Source organism: Mus musculus, chromosome 13 (genome assembly GCF_000001635.26).
Source record: "Mus musculus strain C57BL/6J chromosome 13, GRCm38.p6 C57BL/6J".
Classification (NCBI taxonomy): Eukaryota; Metazoa; Chordata; class Mammalia; order Rodentia; family Muridae; genus Mus; species Mus musculus.
Window position 1 is genome coordinate 10216054 of NC_000079.6, and position 15664 is coordinate 10231717.

General features: G+C 39.0%; 1 protein-coding gene across 2 annotated transcripts in view; it reads right to left on the reverse strand.

The window, feature by feature from the left end:
- The window catches only part of Chrm3 (cholinergic receptor, muscarinic 3, cardiac), a 485577-nt gene that overhangs the window by 340568 nt on the left and 129345 nt on the right, over window positions 1-15664 (reverse strand). For both annotated transcript variants that reach the window (XM_006516468.4, NM_033269.4), the window contains exon 2: window positions 8592-8704. The gene's annotated coding sequence lies outside the window, so the exon portion shown is untranslated. The remainder of the gene's footprint in view (window positions 1-8591; window positions 8705-15664) is intronic.

Here is a 15664-nt window from a genome sequence, read left to right on the forward strand (position 1 = left end):
AAAAGGAGATGCAGTTGTTTAAAAATAACTTCTTGGCTGGTATGTATGTGCATCTCTCTCTCTCTCTCTCTCTCTCTCTCTGTGTGTGTGTGTGTGTGTATACATATGCATGTGTGTGAGTGCACGTGTGTGTATGTGTCTGCATGTGTGTGTGTGTGCATGTACATGTGCATGTGTGTCCATAATGAAGCACTTGCCCAGTTGGGTGATCCCAACACTGCAAACAAGAAAAAACAAGACAAATCCAAAGTGGCCTTCTATCTGAGCTCTCTCTCTCTCTCTCTCTCTCTCTCTCTCTCTCTCTCTCTCTCTCTCTCTCTCTCTCTGAGATAACTCCTTACTGTAAAATCTGAAGATCTAAATTTAATTCTCTGAACACACCTAAATTTGGAAGAAGAGAACCAGGTCCACAAAGCTGTCCTAATAGTATTTTATGTCTCTCTTTAATGCAACTGTATCTTCTCTGATTCTCGCATGTGTCATGACATCCACACTCATCATGCATGTGCACAAATGCATGCACAGAAGCATAAATTAATTTAGAAAATAATCAAATGTATAATAAAGGAAAACAGATATTTTACCATTTCCTCTTCCATGTACACAGACTAACATAGACACACAAGCATCGCACATACACACAATGCACAGATATACACAGGTACACACCTATGTACATTCTGTTCCCTTACTTTGCACATACTTTTTTCCTGGCTACCTGCACAATGTACTTCACATGGTTTGTGTCTTCCCTTTGTGATATCAAATGACTGAATGTCTAGTCACAAACTGTAAAAATCACAAACTCAGATGATGGACATTGCTATTCAATTCCAATACACAACTGTAGGTCCTTTAGAAAAAATATGTTAAGTCATCAACAAGACATTTTAATTTTCAATTGTATTAAACAGAGACTTAGATTCTATTAGGAAACACTCTGGAACTTTGCCAAGTATCACCACTGGGAATGATAAAAACACAGTTCCTTTATCAATGGATTTTTTTTTTTTTGCTATACTTCTCAAACTTCTTGAGCATGCAAAGCTTTAGCAGTGTGCTAATGCCTATGTGACTGTTACATTTCTGCTTACAAAATCAGATGAATATTCTTTATATATAATTCATTCAAAAGTTACCTCTTTGTGCTGGATGCATGTCAATCTAAAATAGCTCACCCACTGAATATTGGTGTACATTGTTAGACTAATTTCTTCTCTTAAAATGTCTTTGTTAGCTCATTGCTTCCACTTACCAACCTACAGCCCTGCATAGTAGTTCAGCTGCTTGCAATAATTCTTGCTTCTTAATAATTTGACTTCATCACCTGAGACTGGCTTCACTGTGTATGACAAGTGTCCAATAAGATGCCATAGAGCCTTCTGAGTCCTAAAGTGTCACTTTAGGGCAAGTGAGACTGCTCAGAATGTGAAAGCATTTACTGTATAAGTCTGAGGACCTGAGTTAAAGCTTTAGAAACTTTCTGGAAAGCATGAATTCACATTCCAAAATGTTCTCTGAAATTCACAATTCCACCATGACATGTGCACCAACACACACACACACACACACACACACACACACAAACACACACACACAGAGGCACATATAGACACACACAACAGACACACAAACACACACACAAGGAGACACATACACACAGACACACACACACACCATTTAAAACAAAAACATCATGTTAATCAAATAAGAAGTCTTTTTGTCAACAATGTAGAATGGTATAATTTGATAATATTCACTGAACAATTTTAAGTCATTCTCTGTGTGGTATCTGGTTTTTTATGCATTGATGTAGCATCCTTTTTGCTTTGGTTCTGTTACTTCTCACTGTATTTTTTAAAATAAATAGCTGAAACTTACACGGATGTTTAAAAATCCCTGACATATACATTGTCCACACTTACAAAATCAGATTAGTATGATTCCTTCTTGGACATAAGTATTTATATAAAACATACACAAGCTTTCTCTCTAACACATGAATGTTTATATACACAAATAGCAGCTTTTACCTGTACATTTTAAAAATGTTTTCTGAGGGCTAGAAAGATGGCTCAGTAGTTAAGAGTCCAGACAGCTTTTCTAGAGGGTCTGGATTCCATTCCCAGCACACACATGATGGCTTACAACCATTTATATGTCCACCCCAGAGGATTTGATACCATATTCTCACCTGTGTGAACACTGTACACACATGATGCATATATACACACTCATACATATAAATGAAAGGATTATTAAACAGTCTTCCATGGCAATCTCAGTTTGAGAGTGCTGGGCAAAACAATTTACAATAAATACAATAGTTGTTATGATTAAGTAACCCTAAGGGCTATTTTCTTAGAAATTGGCATCAAAGTAATCGTTCTATTCTAAGAAAACATAGAGGAGGAAACCCCCTTTTCTGTTATTAGTTTTTGTTTTGTTTTGTTTTGAGACAGGATTTCTCTATGTAGTCCTGGCTGTGCTGGAACTCAAAGATGCTCCTGCCTCAGGAAAACCATCTATGATTGATAAGAGGCTGTTTCTGAAAGTAATATGCGTAACCATAAACTAATAAGGTAGTTGAGTTAGCTCTACATTTCTTAACCTTTCTTTTAATTTTTAAGACAATTCTATTTTTAATCATGTGTTTGTGCATGTGAGTACAGATATCATGGAATCCAGAAAAGGACATCTGAACCCCTGGAGCAGGAATCACAAGCACTATGAGCTCTGACATGTGGGTGTTGGAACTGAATTTGTGTCCTCTGGAGGAACAGCATGTGCTCTTAACTGTGAAACCATTTCTATCAACCTCCCTTCGAGATTCCCCTGCTCCTGCTTTTCAAGAGATAAGATCATATATAAACCACCAAGCCTGTCTGATCTGCACATTTTTAAGATACTTAAAATCTCTTGCTAAAACTAATTGACAAGATGTAAACATGGGTGCTGCTAAAGGTGATATGTTTTCATTTCTTGTTTAGTTGTTTAGATTTATATTAATAATAACTTTTAGATAATATTCACATCAAAGGCTTTCCTAGAAATATTTGAATGACGGCAAGTACAGTTATTTCCTGTTCAATCTAAGGTCACAGGATATGCATTGGCATCATGAACTTAATCAGTAATTACACATTAAGACAATGTGGAAAACATGGTGCTCAGCATGTGCAGTCGTGCCAGGCATCAGCAAGGGTGCTGTAGACAGAATGTGGGTACCAAAGACACAAAAATGGTTCTCAGCCCACACCAGGCTCTTGTCTGACTTTCAGGACATGTAGAACTTGTCGGTTCTGTTATCAGGAGGTTCATTTAGGCTTCTCTAGTACTATCTATGAAATTGAGCATGATCTCGAATTTCTGTTCCTCCCGCTTCTACCTCCCAGGTGCTGGGATGCCATGTTGGGGAATGAACCAAAGCAGTGACACATGCTAGGCAAGCATGCAAAAGTGAGCCACATACCCTTCCACGTAGCAGGTTCTCACACCAAGAGACTTGCCCTCTTACCATTTCTTGCCTCCTCCCCGACAGTAACACTGGGTCTAAGCACGGCTACATCTTGTCTCCTACTGATGAAGATATGATTTACCTTCTGTCTCCAAATTCCACCAGAGTTCAGGTCTGAATGCTCCAAGTCTTCACTGAACTCTGTCCATCTGTCCATTGAGTGACAGACACAACTCACTGATATGTGTGTGTGCGTGCTTGTGTGTCACTAATTGTGTGTGTGTGTCTAGAGATATGCATCTTAAAAGCAAGTATTAGATTGAAGCCACATTTAATCAGCTTCTAACAGAGGGGGACTTCTAAAGTCACAAATAAATTTAAGGGAATACATCACAAATATAAAATGGCCAATAAAACAGTAAAAATAAGTGGAAATTCACAAGATTCTATTAAATAACATATTCCAAACTAATGGTACCATGTAGTCTTATAGCCGGAAGTCTAATAAAAGAGCAAAATGTGAATGTTGTGAACCCTACATTACTGTACGTGTGGAGAGGGACAGGAAGTGGGGAAAGTGGACCAGTGGCATCTGGCTACTCATGGACAGTGCAGCAGTAGCTACACACTATGATCAGGGTACCTAGGACTGTACCACCCCAAGAGCTGTTATTCTTAACAGCCTCCTGCACAACCACCACTGCTCTCTTCATGGAAAACCCTATCCAATCTTAAGCTACTAAAAAAGCAAACAAGGAGAGAGCATACACAGAAGCCACAGATAACAGCATGGCCGGAATTAAAAGTCAGATGGAATTTACACGTGAACTACTCACTGGCTGTTAACGTGGGTGGATATAATGGTGGATGAACCAAACACTCTGGCTGCTTCAGGTAGTTTATAATTAACATGGACAGGGGACAAGCCATGACGTTCTGGTGTGAGTGAGAGCCCCCAGGTTGGCAACTGCTGAGCTACAGACATGGACACAAGGCATGGGGTCACGAGCTTGGCTCCCTCAACCCCTTCGTTATCAGCACTTCCCACCTTGGGAACAAATCGTGACTCATGTGGAAAATGCCACTCATTATGTACTACTGAATTTTGTCCAATGCAAGCCCAGAGGACAATATTGGATGTTTGTTCATAACAAGACACATTTCATATCCAGTGCTGAGTGTGTGGTTAGGAAAGTGAAAGTTAAAGCCCCTTGGCCCTTCATTTTATGATGTGGTCTACATTCCACTTCTTTCTTCCTCATTTCCTTTCCTCAAAACAAAACAAAACAAAACAAATTTTAAGTGTGGTAACTGCCCAAACTTCATAAGAAATAAAACATAGATATCTTGCTTACAATTTCTAATAGGCTTTAAAAAGCCAATAGAATATTTATTCATAATGCATCTATGTATCATTTTCATCCATCTCTCTGTATATCACTTTCTCTCTGTCTCTGTTTCTGCTTTTCTGCCTCTCTGTCTCTGTCTGCCTGCCTCTCTCTCTCTCTCTCTCTCTCTCTCTGTGTGTGTGTGTTTGTGTGTATTGACAGGCCCACCCTCTTCAATATGTGTACGGAGATCAGAGGACAACTTGTAGAAGTTATTCTCCTTTCACAGTATAGGTTTTGAGAACTGAATTCAGTACCCCAGGTTTGGCCACAAGTACCTTTACCTACTGAATGACCTCACCAGTGAGATCTATCAGTGTTCTGACAGAAGTTTTAGTATACAGTCCTGGCTAGACTGACACCCCCCATAGAATCCAGGCTGGCCTGGAAGTCTTTCTGCCTCAGCTTCCATAGTGCTGGGATTCCAGTCATGTACCAACATGCCTGGATCAGGCTGTTTGTTTGTTTGTTTGTTTGTTTTGTTTTAGACAGGGTTTCTCTGTATAGCCCTGGCTGTCCTGGAACTCACCTTGTAGACCAGGCTGGCCTTGAACTCAGAAATCTACCTGCCTCTGCCTCTGCCTCTGCCTCTGCCTCTGCCTCTGCCTCTGCCTCTGCCTCTGCCTCTGCCTCTGCCTCTGCCTCTGCCTCTGCCTCTGCCTCTGCCTCTGCCTCTGCCTCTGCCTCTGCCTCTGCCTCTGCCTCCCAAGTGCTGGGATTAAAGGCATTCGCCACCACCGCTCGGCGATAAGTTTGTTTGTTTGTTTGTTTGTTTTTTAAATATGGGATAACATATTTAAAGTATGTTTTCAATTTGTAACTTGACTTGAATTACATGCTATTTTTTAAAATTAATGTTTATGCCTGGTTAGATGGTTCATCGGGTAAAGACATGTATCTCCCAGACTAATGACTTGATCTTTATTTGTAGGGCCCATATGGTAAAAGGAGAAACCTGACCCTACTACAGAAGCACAATGGTGTATGTTCATGCTCACTAATAATAAGTAACAATGTTTAAGATTTCCATATTTCAGAAAAGAAATTGTGTATATATATATATATGTGTGTGTGTGTGTGTGTGTGTGTGTGTGTATAACTGATAATTATAGCGATTGTACAAATTTCCTAAATATAGTATACAGCAAAAACACTTTCAAAGTCAAGAGATCTGTCTTGTAGTTGAAAATAATACCATGTTATAATTTTGATTATCTCTTTGAAATCCCCAGTAAAGGTTACAGCTATGGGTCCTCTTCAGTGACTGGCTTGAATCATTGTAATAAAAACGGCACAGAGTAGACTGCAGTAATCTCCATTGTTTCTCATAAATGTCGATGTCAAAAAGTTCAATGGCCATTTTAGGTTCCACAGTCAATTGGTGAATGACTTTGAACTTGGAGCTTTCTGGTCATAGGTTCATAGGGTCACCATGATGATCTCATGCTCCCGAGTATTAAGCACTCCTCTCCTAGAAGGCCAATAAGCTGCATGCCTATTTCTACTAACTTCTGTAATCCACACGGTGTGCGACGTTAATATGTTTTATTACCAGCTCCATTACACACACAAAGATATGAAGTGTGGGAAAGTTAGATGTTTTGCCAGTAGTCACAAAATGGGCAGCTTTGTTTGGCTACTCCCTCCACAGAATCACACTCTGATTCACTACGGATGCACAGCAATGGGTTTGAATGACCTCTGAGACTTTCAGTCAAATGATCATCCCTGAAAACATATACATATGAGCAATACTATACAAGCTGAGCAGGTGGTACTTATATATTTAGAAACACACACACATATATAACAACAATTGAAGAAATGAGGTCATGAATTTTAAGGAGAACAAGGGGTATAGGAGAGTGTTTGAGGGAAGAAATGGAAGGAGAAGGAATAGAATTATATCATAATCTAAAATAAATCAATGACTTTGAAAAAAACTAAATCTTTGCTCTTTGGACTGTTTTTCTCTGGTATTTTCTTAACATTGCAACAACATTATGAACTAACCAGTACCCCGGAGCTCTTGACTCTAGCTGCATATGTATCAAAAGATGGCCTAGTCGGCCATCACTGGAAAGAGAGGCCCATTGGACACGCAAACTTTATATGCTCCAATACAGGGGAATGCCAGGGCCAAAAAATGGGAATGGGTGGGTAGGGGATTGTGGGGGGGGTATGGGGGACTTTTGGGATAGCATTCTAAATGTAATTGAGGAAAATACATAATAATAAAAAATATTAAAAAAAAGAAAAAAAAGAAAAACTAACACATATTTTATGTATTTTCTCATATACATGAAATAATAATATGGGGCATAAATTAATTGTGCCTTTAAAAATATATCTTCTAGGAAGGCAAAATACAAAATGTGAGGCTCAATTAACCAATATTTTAAAATATGGTGGTTACAACTCTTTCCCTCTCCCTACTTTTAACTTAGCAGCAGATAGAATTCATTTTGTACTTCTTTTCTTTTCTTTTCTTTTCTTTTCTTTTCTTTTCTTTTCTTTTCTTTTCTTTTCTTTTTTCTTTTATTTTTTGAAATAGGATCTCATGTAACCTCAGTTGCCCCTGAAGCCACGTTATAGCTTAGGATGACGTTGAATTCATGATTTTTCTGCTTCTAGCTCTATAGTGTTAGGATTACAGATGTGTCCTATGTCCTATGGTGCCCAGTTTAGGTAGGCCCAGGAATGGTATTCATGGGCATGTACACTGGAGGTAAACACTATATTAACTAAGCAACATCCTCAGCCCCTAAAACTCAAGTCCTACTGATATATCAAAAGTTCATATTCCTTCCTTCTTTTGACTATTATAGTCATCTTAGGAATTTAGGTGAAGAAAAATTATTATTTCATGATATTTTCATTTTTTTTCAGAGAAACCCAACGCTTAGGGAATAGCAGACTAGACTAATTGAATGATAAATGAAGCCAAAACTACAATTACAGTCCTCAGAGTACAATTTCTTTCTCACAATACCGTAGATATCATCTGATGTGTGTAAGTGGAAGCACGTGGATATCTTGTTAGAATAAAATAGAACTATTTAAAAGTATTAAGTTTGCTAAAATGTAGACTTACCTCAATTGTAATTAAATATAAGGTATTAAAGAATCAAAAGACACGGCTTTTTTTCTATTCTAACTGAATAGAACATAGAGCTAAATTTCCTAGTTTGAGGCTTAGTTGTTATGAGAAAAACTGGTCAAAAGCAACTTGAGAAAGAGAAGGACTTATCTGACTTATGTTATAGTCTATCATTTAAGGACTGTTAGACAAGATGTCAAGGCAGGAACCTGGAGGCAGGGACTGAATCAAAGACCATGGAGGAATAGGGTTGACTGGATTGTGAGCTTTTTTATATAGTCTAAACTTGCCTGCCTAGGGATAGTACCACCCACAGTGGGCTGGACTCTCTGACATCATATTAACCATGAGAATGCCGCACAGATATGCTCATAATGTGATGGAAGCAGTTCCTCAATTGAGCATTCCTTTCCCCAGATGTGACAGGTTGACAGCCAAGATCAGCCATCACACTGCAATACTGATACTTACTTCCATTTGATGTGAGTATATTTTAGGGTACGCCTTCATCCTACAGTGGATTGAAACTGAGAGACTACATCCAGTCATACTTTTTAACTAGCAACACTATGGACAATTCTCATTATAAAACTATACTTAAAAATATCAATACATAAACATGTAAATAAAGCTCAGTTAAAATTACCTTCAAGAGGAGAGTCTCTGTGGTGTGTATCATGATGGGAAAGGATATGGTTCACTCAATCCACAGTCCACTGAGCAAGTCAGAAGTGAAGTAGATGCCATTGCTGGTCATATCTACAAAGACACAAAAGACAATGACAATATCAGTCAAGAGATATCAGTAATACCATTTTCACAAGAGTGTCTTTTCAAGCTTCACCAGTAACAGAAGTAATAGATGTTTGACAAAAAACTAAAACAAAAAACGCACAGGAGGGAACTTCATTTCCATAGCTCTTTTTTTGCCCAGTGGTAAAGTACAGTAATGAGAACACATTGTTTATTTAATGTGTAAAGTATGACTAAGAGTTAAATTTAGTTCAATGCTAAGTATGATTAAGAAGTGGATGTAGAAGAAAATTGCTACAGCGCTTCTGGGAAGACATAAATCTATCAGTAAGAAACAAAATAAACCAAAAGCAAACATATCCTCTGATAAGGATTTGACATGTTCTGAGATTTATACTAATTTTTGACTATGATATTTCATTTAGTGTTGATTCAATGTAGATCGCCATCTTGTTTTACAAATTCCAAGGATTAGATCTCACACCATTTAGAACATGCATGTCACCGTAGACTTGCTTGTGTTCCACAATCAGGTAGCATGAGTGACAGATCTCAAGAATATCACATAAGGTAAAGCAAATGAGTCTTGTTTGCCCCTGTGGTTCTTTAAAATGTTCTATTCCTTGCTGCTCTCATTCCATGACAGTGCCTGGAACATGTAAGTATTTTCTGAGTGAAGAAAAAAGTATATGGTACCCACAATTTTAGGCACTAGCATGTAATTGTCAGGGTCTGAATTAATACTTTTGCCAATCTTGTAATTTACTGGTTAGTGTTATCTTCTTGTTTAAATACATCCCCAAGGGGGAGGGGGCACACTAGAATGAAGTATTTGAAAAAAATCATTTGAATGGAATTCAAATATGTTCTTTAACAATTACATGCTAGTTGTTTAAATTAGTTTAATTAGAAAATTTCTTCAAGGCTCAAACCCAGTGGACGGTCCCACAGTCCCCAGAGGACTCTCCATGCTGCAGGCACCTTAGCATACCCAGGATCTTAGGAGCACTGGTGAATGGAATCTAACATCTGTTCAAAACAACTGTGAAGGGCCTGTGCCAGCAGGAGCAGGGACACAGGAAACCTGCCTGACCAGCAACTCCAGTTCCTGCTGGTCAGTGTTGGTCTACATTGGTTTCGAACACAACGGATGTCCCCTCAGTCCCCAGAGAAGACAGCCACATGAACAGAACCCCAACTCTAGCAACAAAACTAACAGGAAGCAATAATGACTTTTCCTTAATATCTCTTAATATCAATGGACTCAGTTCCCCAATAAAAAGGCATAGACTAACAGACTGGTTACATAAACAGGACCAACATTTTGCTGGATATGGGAAACCTACCTCAGGGAAAAAGATAGACACTACCTCAGAGTAAAAGTCTGCAAAACAATTTTCCAAGCAAATGGTCCCAAGGAACAAGGTGGAGTAGCCATTCTAATAGCGAATAAAATCAACTTTAAACATAAGTTCTCAAAAAGACAAGGAGGGTCACTTCTTACACATTAAAGACAAAATTTACCAAGATGAACTCTCAATTCTGAACATCTATGCTCCAAATGCAAGGGCATCCACATTCATTAAAGAAACTTTGCTAAAACTCAAAGCACACATTACACCTCACACAATAATAGTGGGAGACTTCAACACCCCACTCTCACCAATGGACAGATCCTGGAAACAGAAACTAAACAGAGACACATGGACACTAACAGAAGTTATGAAACAAATGGATTTAATAGATATCTACAGAACATTTTATCCTAAAACAAAAGGATATAACTTATTCTCAGCACCTCATGGTACCTTCTCCAAAATTCACCATATAATCAGTCACCAAACAGGCCTCAGCAGATACAAAAATATTGAAATAATCCCATGCATCCTATCTGATCACCATGGACTAAGGCTGGTCTTCAATAACAACATAAATAATAGAAAACCCACAAACAGGTGGAAGCTGAACAGCAATCCACTAAATGATAACTTGGTCAAGGAAGAAATAAAGAAAGAAATTAGTCTTTTTAGACTTTAATGAAAATGAAGACACACCGTACCCAAACTTATGGGACACAATGAAAGCAGTCCTAAGAGGAAAACACATGGCTCTCAGTACCTTCAAAAAGAAGCTGGAGCGAGCATACACGAGCACCTTGACAGAACACCTGAGAGCTCTAGAACAAAAGGACTCACATTCACCAAAGAGGAGTAGACTGCAGGAAATAATCAAACTCAGGACTGAAATCAAAGAATCAACCAAACGAGGAGCTGGTTCTTTGAGAAAATCAACAAGATAGTTAAACTCCTAGCCAGACTAACTAGAGGGCACAGGGACAATATCCTAATTAACAAAATCAGAAATGAAAAGGGAGATATAAAAACAGAATCTGAGGAAATCCAAATTGTGGAGAAAGAGAAACACTCCTCCATTGCTGGTAGGACTGCAAGCTGGTACAACTACTCTGAAAATCAGTTTGGTGGTTCCTCAGAAAATTGGACATAGTTCTACCAGAAGATCCAGCAATACCATTCCTGGGCATATACCCAGAAGATGCTCCAACATATAAGGACACATGCTCCATTATGTTCATAGCAGCCTTATAATAGCCAGAAGTTTGAAAGAACCCAGATGTCCCTCAACAGAGGAATGGATACAGAAAACGTGGTACATTTACACAATGGAGTACTACTCAGCTATTTAAACAATGAGTTTATGAAATTCTTAGACACATGGATGGATCTGGAGGATATCATCCTGAGTGAGGTAACCCAATAACAGAAGAACACACATGATATGCACTCACTGATAAGTGGATATTAGCCCAGAAGTTTAGAATCCTTCTTAGAAGGGGGGATAAAATACTCATGGAAGGAGTTATAGAGACAAAGTTAGGAGCAGAGACTGAAGGAATGACCATCCAGAGACTGCTCCACTTGTGGATCCATCCCATAAACAACCACCAAACCCAGACGCTATGGCTATGGCAGATTTCAACAAGAGCCTGATAACAGGAGCCTGATATAGCTGTCTCCTGAGGGCCTTTGTCAGTGCCTGATAAATACAGAAGTGGATGCTCACAATCATCCATTGGAGGGAGCACAAGGTCCCCAATGAAGGAGCTAGAGAAAGTACCCGAGGAGTTGAAGGGGTCTGAAGCCCCATAGGAGGAACATCAATATGAACTAACCAGTACCCCCAGAGCTCCTTGGAACTAAACCACTAATCAAAGAAAACACATTGTGGGACATGTGGCTCTACCCTGTATATGTAGCTGAGGATAGCCTAGTTGGTCATCAATAGGAGGAGAGGCCCTAGGACCTATGAAATTTCTATGCCCCAGTGGAGGGGAATGCCAGGACTGGAAATGGGAGTGGGTGGGTTGGGGAGAAGGGTAAGGAGGGAAGGTATAAGGGGATTTTTGGTAGAGAAACTAGGAAAGGGGATAACATTTCAAATGTAAATAAAATCTCTAATAAAAAAGAAGTCAGAAAAAAAAGAAAAAGAAAAAAAAAAAAGAAAAGAAAATCTCTTTAAAGATTGACACACTTAAACAATGAAATTTTACCAAGAGAAAACAACACACTCTAGTTCTAGATTAGGCAGTAGTTTGGTTATTAACTGAGATACTTTCTCTCATCCTGTGATGTCCAGGGGGAAGGACTGCATGAATGCAGCGAAAAATGAAATTATGACAGTATATTGGACTTACAATGGGCAATCAGGAGCTAGGAACAGTTATCCCGGAATGGAGGGAAACAGTTGCCTTGGAGGCTCCAACAGTTCACCCAATGAGAAAAGCAGCTTGGTACTGTGTGGTGCAGAGTAGGAGAGCATGAAGCTTGAGCTCCCTGTCTGGTTCTGAACAGTCTGTGAATTAAGAAAGGATTTACATCTCTCTATTTTTAATCAAGTCAAAATAATTGCACAAGTTATCTTACTTTCAAATAACAGGCTGTATAAAGTTATATTTGGTACATGGACACAGACATTGGTTCACACAGGTCTCTGGCTTCATTCACACTTCCCTGAGAGGACTGTGTCTTTGTGATATAATCTGGCTTGCTAGTCTCAACTGTCCATGCAGGAATCCTTCAGTTAAATCAGGAAATTGCCCCAATCCCCAAATGCTCAAGACGGTTGAAAAAGTTTCATCCACCCTTAAGGGCAAAGAGTGGACCAGAATAAGGTGGCCTAGATGAGAGGACAGCAAGCAAAGCTAAGGAAAGAAGTTGCATAAAAGGTTGTGTTACATGAAAGACTGAGGATGTGGTAGGGCCTTTCCAGTTAAAAGGCATCAGACAGTTATCATCATTGTCAGAGAGCCGGCTTTGTGCTCTCAGTAAAATGTGAGAGGCTGAAGACAAGATGCCAAGGATCCAACTTTGCTCCCAGAAGAGAATTAGGCATAGGCAATGGAGAAAATGCCCAAGCAGCTCCCTATCCAATTATAACTTGGCTTGAAAGAAACCTGGGTTTGAGTTGGAAAAATTTGTCCCTGAGCAAAATTTCCAGCCTTTTCTGTTTGTTTGTTTTATAGTCTTGACAACTGATTTGATGGTGAAAGCCAACTTCTATCATATCCACAGCTTGAGTGTACATGAAACACCTAGTGTGCTTTGTCATGTGATCTTCATGGGCTGTGTTCTCTTGGCTCTGACTCTATTCCATGAGCATCCTCTCTGTTGCTACTGCTAATCCATCTGCTCTGCCTAATATGTGTAATTTCATTGTCAATGTGTAGGCATCTCCTGTGCTCCATCCTTAACTTTCACCTGTGTCCTCCCTGAGTAGATTACACGTTTTGGCTTTGGGCGTTCTCAAAGTAACCAGTAAAATAGCTTTAATTTGACAAAAGCCTAATTGATTCAGAATTCCAATCTAGGAGGTATAAATATTTTGATACAGTATTTGGCACATAACTCATTACTATAATTCATATGAATCATATCATATTTTGTCATATAGTATTTTATCTGCTTTGGAGCTCAGGAGGTAGCATGGTCAATACTTCCCTTAAAAGCATAAAGACCCCAGTTAGCTCCAAGAATCTATGTTAAAATCCAGGAATGGTGGTGTGTATTTTTACTGCAGCACTGGGGAGCAGATAAGATTTTTAGGGCTCAATGACCAGTGATTATGTTTAGTAAATTCTAGACTAGTGAAAACCTCTGCAGAGAGAGAGAGAGAAAGAGAGACAGAGACAGATATAGAGACAGAAAGACACACAGAGAGAGATCACATCATATACCCACACATACATATAGGACAGCTTATGGGAGTCAAGGTCTCCGTGACAAACACTTTATCCTCCGAGTCATTTCACAAGCACAGTATATAGAATTCTAAAGTCTAGACATTTTCAGACAACAAAATAAAAATTTTCTCACTATCACTTTAAGCTTATTTTCACAGATAATTTGCTGGGTAAACAATAATTGAAGTTGTTCTTATATTTTTCTGCTAGTTTTTCAAAGGCCTTGATTACATTCACCATCACTATCCCTATTTTTCCCAGATCCAATCCCCACAACTACTCACCCAACTCTGTGTTCTTTTGTTTTGTTTTGCTTTTGAAACCAAACAAGACCAATTTGTGCCTCCCAAATATTCTCAGATGTGAGATCTTCTATTGGAATGTGAGTGGCTTGCTATTTTTTAATATTTTTTATTAGGTATTTTCCTCATTTACATTTCCAATGCTATCCCCAAATTCCCCCATACCCTCCCTCCCCGCCCGACTCCCCTACCCAACCACTCCCACTTCTTGGCCTTGGAGTTCCCCTGTACTGAAGCATCTAAAGTTTGCAAGACCAATGGGCCTATCTCTTTCCAATGATGGCCAACTAGGCCACCTTCTGATACATATGCAGCTAGAGTCAAGAGCTCCGGGGTACTGGTTAGTTCATAATGTTGTTCCACCTATAGGGTTGCAGACCCCTTTAGCTCCTTGGGTTCTTTCTCTAGCTCCTCCATTGGGGGCCCTGTGATCCATCCAATAGCTGACTGTGAGCATCCACTTCTGTGTTTGCTAGGCCCCAGCATAGTCTCACAAGAGACAGCTATATCAGGGTCCTTTCAGCAAAATCTTGCTAGTGTATGCAATGGTGTCAGCGTTTGGAGGCTGATTATGGGATGCTATTTTTAACCACAAAAGGGAAAGAGTTAGCACTGTGTAATGTAAACTGTTAGACCTATATGATGGCTTAATACTTTAATAAATATGGAAGACACATGGACATGTCATATATAAAAGCACAGAATATAAAATACTAAGTGCAGTCTTTGCTGTTACATTAGTGGACACACTGTGTGGCTGGGGATAAGCTCTTCAGTTCCTTGGTTTTTCTGAGAGAATGAAAACCTTATGGAGTTCAGATGTGTGCTTAAAAGAACTTCTAAAGTAGTAATATCCAAGACCCTCACTATGGCCACTCACTTCTCAGAATATGGCTAGCATTACTAAGAGCTGTTTATTAGTCTATTTTACCAACTGCAATGGAAACATGTGGAGGGTGTTACTGAAGTGAAGTTTGATTTGAAATGCAGTCATTTAAACCACCTACTTTACTTAAAATAGACACAGTTCACCTTACAGCGTCCCACTCGTCATAAGCAACTACCACATTATGATGCTGACTGCCTGCAAGCAGAGGTTGAATTATGCCAACATTTTCGGTGTCATTCTGATTTCTGACTATAACAAATGCCTGAGAAGAACAAGTTATAGAGAAATTGGTTCACAATTTTGTGATGTCAATCACAGTTGTTTGCCCTGTTGTTTTTTTAGTGTATCATGGTAGGAGAGTATGGCAGAGAAAATCTGTTTCTGCAGGCAAATGAAAAGAAAGAAAGAAAGAAAGAAAGAAAGAAAGAAAGAAAGAAAGAAAGAAAGAAAGAAAGAAAGAAAGAGAGAGAGAAAGAAAGAAAGAGAGAAAGAGAGAAAGAGAGAAAGAGAGAAAGAGA